The sequence below is a fragment of the Miscanthus floridulus genome, chromosome 1 (genome assembly GCF_019320115.1).
Source record: "Miscanthus floridulus cultivar M001 chromosome 1, ASM1932011v1, whole genome shotgun sequence".
NCBI classification, from domain to species: domain Eukaryota; kingdom Viridiplantae; phylum Streptophyta; class Magnoliopsida; order Poales; family Poaceae; genus Miscanthus; species Miscanthus floridulus.
Genome location: NC_089580.1, coordinates 191,884,094 through 191,892,046, shown reverse-complemented (window position 1 = coordinate 191,892,046; position 7,953 = coordinate 191,884,094). Strand labels below are relative to the sequence as shown.

The window sequence follows — 7,953 nt, the reverse complement described above, 5'->3', positions numbered from 1 at the left end:
TCCTCTCATTTGCTTCTTCTCTTTGCATAGTCAAAGGTCAAGATCCTCCCAAGTACATCATTTGGTGTGAAGTACTCAAACTTCTTCTTGTCTCTAATTAGAGTCGCTACGGTCTCATTTCAATAAGCCTCCAACATAATCTTGACAACTTCATGATCATCTAGCTCATCACAACCATAGCCTCTAATCTTGCCCACCATTGTCATTAACCTATCAAATATATCTTATGGCCCTTCTCCATCCAAGATTACAAACTAGTTGAGCTTTGACATCAACAAATCAATTCTTGCCTTTCTCACTTTGTTAACCCCTTCATGTGCTAGGTGCAAAGTGTCCCATATTTGCTTGGCAATACCAACCCCAATCACTCTATTGTACTCATCACCATCCAAAGCACTAAGCAACACACTTGTGGCTTAACCATTGAGGTGAATGATTCTCATCTCTTCTAGTGTTGGGTTCTTGGGATCAACCGGTGGCTCAAATCCATTGCAAATAATCTCCCAAATGTCGGGGTGAAGGCCTATAAGATAGGCTCTCATCAAGTACTTCCACTTGGCAAAGTTAGTCCCATTGAAATGGGGATAGCTTGCCCGCAGGCACATTGATAAAAGACCTCCGATCATGGTTAGTCATAGGTATAGAAGAGTAATTAAAGGATATGGCGGCATATTTGTTGTTGTTGGTTTTGCCCTTTCCTCTCTTCTCGTTCTTGTCCCCCTTCAATACTTGGTAGGACTCATCACCATCTCCATCTTCAGAACTACTTGATATGTCACTTGATAATGCATTTGTTGCCTTCTCTTCTTCTTCCTTCTTCCTAGCTTCTCTCCTTCTTCTTCCTTCTTCCTAGCTTCTCTCCTTCTTCTTCCTTCTTCCTAGCTTCTCTCCTTCTTCTTCTTCTTGCTTCTCTTATGAGCTTTCTTTCTTCTTTTCTTTGCTTCGTGTCTTATAACCGCTAATGTTCCTTCTTCTTCTCTCTTGCTTCTCTATTGAGCTTTCTTGCCTCCTTCCTTCTTCTTCTCTCATTGTCATTAAGAGCTCTTTTGGCATCGGTAGCCTCAAGATGTGGTAGCATGGTGTTGCTTGCTGTTGATGTGCTCAACTTGTTGTTGTCGGTGTCAACATCCACCGGCTTCACGCCACTAGTTCCTCCCCTAGGCTCCATACCTCATGCGGTGAAGCACACATGAGGTAACCAGCTCTGATACCACTTGTAGGATCTCTGGTTAGCCTAGAGGGAGAGGTGAATAGGCACTATCGGACAAGCGGCACTGCCGGGCCAGAATAGCGGCACTACTGCACCTAGTAGACAACTTCGAGTTATAGTTCAAAATCAGTGAATATAAACTTGAATCAGAGAAATTTCTTAGCTTCCTGCAGGTATGAGATTCACAGATCGAGAGCTAGAAGTGGTAGGAACACAACACACAAGTAGATCGACAACAAACCCTAGAAATCACCTCAACAACAATATGAAATACAAATGATGTATGGTTCAGCTCGCCACCAAGGCTTGCCTACGTCCACGTTGTTGAGGTTAGCCACTAAGTCTTAGGGCTTTACAACCCTTCCTCATTCTCAAGTCAAGAGACTCAACTCTTGAGATGAGAGGGTGAGTTTACTAGCTTCAAGATGTGGTTACAAACCTCCCGGGGCTGCCACACAAGTTGGCAAGCTCCATGGGTGACGCTCCAGCTGGCTAGGAGCAAAGCTCTAAGAGTAATAAACACAACCACTGGCCAAAACATGAACCAAGTGCTCTTTTGAGTTGGGGAATCAAAGGATCTGCTCTCTAATTGAGTTTGGGACCTTTTTCTCTCAAGGATTGATGGGAAAATCAAGGGAGAATGCTTGGGAGCTCAAGGTCACCAATGGAGGAGAGAGAGAAGGGCACTCTTCTGTTCTTGGATGAGCTGAATGAGTGGGAGAGAGAAGAGAGATGTTGGGGAGGAAGGGGAAAGGTATAAGTACCCCCAATCCCAACGGTCACTTAAATCGTGGCAGTGCCACGGCTCAAGTGCGGCAGTGCCGCACTGCGGTAGTGCCTCTCTCCAGGTGTAGCACTGCCTCACTAGTCACGACAGCACGTGTAAGAGTAAAGTGTTGGCTGTCTTGGCTGAGTAACTGAGGATGCATGTGTAAGGTTGAGCACTTGGTAGCACATGTTAGCTTAAGCATTGTGTCCCCGTTTATAGTACGGCTTTTCTTACTTAAATTCAAAATATAAAAGAATTTAAACCTCCTTTGAGTTTGAAGCCATCAACATTTGTAATTGGGGGCTCCTCCATGTTCGTGTAACATCTTCGAATATAGATTTTCTACTTGTCATCTCGATAAATCTCATTAGTTCTCTAATTGCATGGTCATTATCACCAAAACCCACAATTAGGGCTTGATTACACTTTCACACACGTCACCCCAAGACATCTCATGAAGCTGCTTCTATTACCGACTAGCGCTCCGGCCGTATAGACGTATACAAATATACAAAGTATATCCACTACACTCCTAGTTAGAAACTAGTTGTACTCTCCTAGTTAGAAACTAGTTGCACTCGCTGCTCACCATGAGACACGAGTCCATCCATCGGCAACCGTACATAGCACTTAGTTAGGCAAGCCCAAGCCCCATAGAAACAATAGTTATACATGCCTATGGTAGCCCTCTTATCTGCTCCCTCCCATCAAAGAGAGCGTAATTATCTGTTTAGGTTTAGTTTCTGCCTAATTGCCTGATTGTTTATGGATCGATCGAGTCACCTGATTGTTTATGATTGATCGAGTTTTGTCTGTGCTTGCGTGGCCGGTAAGAGAAGTTCGAGCAATAGGAGTAGACATTAGCTTGCAGATCGAGTCATTGAAACTACCAAATCAAAGAATCAGTACAGCTAGGGGCAAATCCAATGAGGGGACTATGGGGGCTCAAGCCCTCCTACGTGGAGGGAGGAGAAAAAGAGAAGAAAAGGGAGAGGAAGAGAGAGGGGGATAAAGGAAGAAGAAGCGAGATGAGCACCCTAGCACCCCTATGACAACATCTTTATCGTCTATAGGTGTATCTATAGGTACAGTGGTACAGTGGCTACAAATGAGAAGGCCCCCCTGACTATAGCCTAGCATCATCGTCTAGTGGCTACAAATGAAAGCATAGGAATGAAACCTCCCAACCGAGAGATGATGAGAGGTGCCAATGTGCCTACAATGAAGGCACAAGAATAAAACCTCCCAATCGAGAGATGATGAGAGGTGCCAATGTGCCAGGCAAGTGGTTTTCAATCCATGCATATAGGCGTACTTTTGCATGAATCGTTAAGGATTTCCAACGGGCCCACCAGAGGACCCATTGAATTTGTTTGTGGAGGTAAAAATGGGAAGTAGTATAGAGGCTAGATGAAGCTCGAGGTGAGATATATAAATGCTATATCATGTTGCTTTAGAAGTGGGAACATGCTGAGAAGGGGTGACCCGCGAGGTGGATGGCGAGATGGTTGCTCAACTCTTTGGGAAGTGGGTGAGAGCATTGCCAATTAGAAGGGGTGTAGGCAGAGTAGCATGCTTTGATGTTTTTAGTAGTGACGACAAAGTGCCAAGGGGGAGAGGGCTACAGGCTACCCAATGGGTTAGGAGCGTAACCCGCCTGGGGTGATATTCCGGCGGAGGTAACAACAACGAAGAAGATTCCAATGAAGTGGAGATCAGCAATGATTTAGAGTTACGGGGACGTGGCAGGGTGCCGTGGTCATCTTTGGCTGTCCCTGTGCTTGCGTGGACTAATACTCCTATATGTGGCACAAGGATACATTATGGTTAGATAGGATTGGATTCGAGGAATAACTTGCATGCAGTAGTTTGCATGGGCGTGCGTGACGCAATGGAGCTGCATGCATCCACGGCAATTGCATCCACCAACCTTTTTTCGAATTTGGGTGTACGGCCACCGATGATCGGAGAAAAAGCTCATGTAGTTTTGATCTCATAAAAAAATCTAGATATATAAAAATGGAAAGTACATACTCATCTTATCCTTATCCGACAATCTTAGCATAACGACCCGATCGAGGAGATAGAGATGTACCCCTTGAAACAACAGGTATTTTCCACTGCTGCATGCAAGTTATTTTTTTTCAGAACACACTTCACGTGTATTTCATTAGGTAGACATGCAAGTTATTCCCAGGCCACTTTTCTCGCATCGCAGCATTCTCGTTTCTGGGCCCGGTCATGGCGGCACATCCCGGCGTTCTTTATTCGTGGCTGCCATGCCATTGTCGTTGCCATGTCTGTTTTTTTTTAGGAAAACCATTGCTATGTCGGTGACGTGCATCGTCCAAGGAACCCCAGGCGGTCTTGGCCTTTTTCTGCATCCACCGGCCAAAAGCCTATTGGTCCAGTGGGATAGGATGGGCTGGGCTGCGGCAACTCTAGAAGAGCCGGCGGCTTCGTCCACTGGGCCGCTGGCTTATGCGCGTGGCCTCGCCCACGCTAGGGATGCTCGGGCGGGCTGCTGCAGTGTGGGCTCCACGCGCCTGCCCTCAACTGCTCCGCATGCCGGCGTGCGTGACGGACGCCGTGGAAGTTGTGACCAAATTAAAGTGACTACACATCTCATGGCAGATTTTTATGGTTGTTATCTTTCAGAAAATAATATAAAAAAAAAAGACAGCACATATCTAGCCGAATCATAGAACACAAACAGAAAATCACAGAGAACATTGAAATACTGATATCTGAAACAGTGAACCTTGAAAGGGAAAACTGAAACACTCAACCTCAAAAAATTAACATAAACTGAAATCTGAACCTTGAAGGAAAAACTGAATCACTGAACCTCAAATTCTAATCTAAACTGTTAGTGTTTCAATTGAGTGTGCAAGCAGCAGGACGATGTATCACCGGCATGCGAGCTCATGATGGCGCACGAAACCCCAGACCTGGACGCCGGCCAGCCGCACCTCGCCGTCTCTGGTGTCGCAAGCATCCCAGCAGAGCTGAGCTTCCACCTGCTCTACTCCCTCTACGCCGCAGCGGCGGTCAATTCCGTCACGCCGCAGTCCACCATCGACTACTTCCTCGGCAACGCCGATCCTTACGAGTCGGCGGCCCTGCAGTACGAGCCGCTGCTCCCCCGGCCACCACTAGCGCACCATGAACATGCTGCGCGACTACTGCAACGGCGGCGGCCACTACCCCACCGCCGAGCCGTACCTCCGCGGGACAAGGACCGTCGCCCTCGTGTTCGGGGCCACCGACGACGAAGAGTCGGCTGCTGCCTACATGCCTGGCGAGCCCTTTGAGACCTCCCCGCCGCCACGGGCCACCGGCGGCAGGAAGCGGAGCAGGACGTTGGGCGGTGGTTTCCATGCTGGGCTGGCCAACGGCGTCGACAAGAATCCAATACGCCGAAGAGGTTTCTGTGTGCGGGAGAGTACAAATTACAGAAACATGCAGCACCAAACAGGACGTAAGGCCTTGTTTAGATTGCCTCAAAATTTCAAGTTTTTTCACACTCTCTTCATCACATTAATTTTTGGACACATGCATGGAGCATTAAATGTAGGTAAAAAATAACTAATTGTACAGTTTGGTTGTAAATCACAAGACGAATCTTTTGAGCCTAGTTAGTCCATGATCGGACAAAGTTTGTCAAATACAAACGAAACATGCTACAGTATCCAGATTGCAAAAATTTGTAATCTAAACAAGGCCCAAAGACGAATCCAATACGAACAGATGCCGCTGCCACAGCCACCGGGTACGCCGCGCCCACCGAAGACAACGCCGACTCAAAACAACATCGCGCCCAACTTCAGCAATGGTGCTGCCGCCGCCGCCTCCGACTACAACACAACGCGGCCGCCGCCGGCAACGCCACGGCCACCTGACAACTCCCAGAACACGAATTGAGCACCGGGATAATTCGAGTCGTATTGTAACGACAACCACACAACTTAGATGAGCCCACAAAACAAAAACCAAAGTGGAATTTTTATTTACTTGAGCACGAATCTTAACAAGCATCTAGACCGGCCATACAAAAGTGGAAGAAAACTGAAACAAGAATATACTGGCAGATATTTAGAAATTCTGCAAATAAACCGCAACAGAAAGTTACCACGCGAGAGGTTGGTGCGTGGACTCGACAAAAAAAAAAAAAAAAATCCCGGCTTGAAATGGCTTGGTTTCATTTGGCTCAGCTCAACTTGTTTTGGTTGGGGCATTTACATATTTACCATTATTACGGATCACATCTTACACTGTGTCACCGACATGGTACTTTTTATACCACTCACATCATAATATAGTAAATATGTAAATAATCCGTTTTGGTTTTGCTAATTTTCGTTTTCTTTAACAAGCCAAGCTACTATATACACATTATCGTGACATAGCCGCCTTGTTTCTGTTTTTTTACTGTTTTTTTTCGAACGCCAAAAAATATGGTCTTTGAGTTTCTTTTACTCATTTTCTTTTTCTTGCTGTGTGTGCTACGATTTCCATCGCTGTATTGCTAACGGAACTTAGGGTTCCAAAACCATAGTTTTTTGTCATCATATGTTTTTATATTGGTTGTGTGCGACAACAGAGGCCACAAGTTTTCCATTTTCTAAAAAAAATGTTTCTACATAAGTTGATACTGATGGCAATGGCTCATCAGCCTGTTCGCTTGCTCGTATACAATCGTGGATTATAAGCTGGAACAGTATTTTTCTCTCATACCAAACCAACCAGCAGTAAATAATCCACGATAGTTTACGACGAAACGAATAGGCTGCATGTTCTTGGAGAGAACATTTGCAACGCTTTCAAAGATGTGCATGTGGAAAGTGGATACTGATGGCAATGACTCATGTTTCTAGTATAGTGCCCGTGTTAACGCCACAGCTTCGTTCAGGATGTGGCTTCATTTCAAGGATGTTCATAAAAACAACCTAATGATGATATTTTTTCCAAAGTATATTGCTTGTGCTAACCGTGCTAGAGTGTTGCATAAGCCAAACTACCAGTTCTATAAGGCTAGGAAAACATGTGTAGGGTCTCTGGGTGGTGAGAGCAGAAGTCTACTATCTATTCTCGGCTTCTCCTACAAATTGGTCTTTGGGTTTGGCTTGAAAGCAAGACCACCAATGCATACCCCCCTCACAACTTTTCTTGGCAAGTGAGAATCTGAACCATCAAATGTGGGCATCCAAGGTAGGAATCTTATAAGACGGGTCAATTATCAATTGTTGTCACAAAATATCCTGACAAGATGCCAATTTGGCACCTACAAAATGCTTCTTTTCCTAATCAATAAAGTATACATTATTTGTAGTTAGTAACACAAATAGAAGTTGTGCATAAAGGTGAAACATAGCTGAAATAACCAATATTTCAAAATTATCCAGTGTATCACTACTATAGATTGACTTATCACTATCGCCACTCACACTGTCGTAGCGATAGAAGGGACAGTGTGATATATCCACCATCGGTTGACCGATAGTGAGGCCTCCTAAGGGAGGAAACCGACGGGTTAACGGTAGATACGGCAATGGTATTGGGGTTGCATTTCCTCCGTCGCATGAAAAGCTAGGCCAACTGGACGGTGTTGCACCGTAAATCATTTACTAAAACATGTCATGAGCATCATGTTTATGTGTTAATGCATGTGATAAAGTGTGTAGATCAATTTTCATAACTCAAAATGATCAATAAAAGTACTAAACGAAAGTTGATTCGATAGTTCATGCATATCAAGTAGGGTTTGAAACTAATTTTTATTGAATAAAAATACTATAGAACAAGTATGTGACACTTAAATAAAGTTTGAAGTGCAAACTTTGTAGATGACAATGAAATACTTGCTGTAGAAAAATAATGTTACTAGCTGCTATTTCTAATAGTCTAGAAACAGAACTTGAAAACAAATCCAGCTTAAAAACTTAGAAATTTTCAATTCTGCCAACAGCTAGAC

General features: G+C 44.7%; 1 pseudogene; it reads left to right on the top strand.

Annotated features, from left to right (window-relative positions):
* Positions 1 to 4,487: 4,487 nt before the first annotated feature.
* LOC136468923 (transcription factor TIP2-like) lies at positions 4,488 to 5,881 on the top strand (annotated as a pseudogene).
* The last annotated feature ends 2,072 nt before the right edge of the window (positions 5,882 to 7,953 follow it).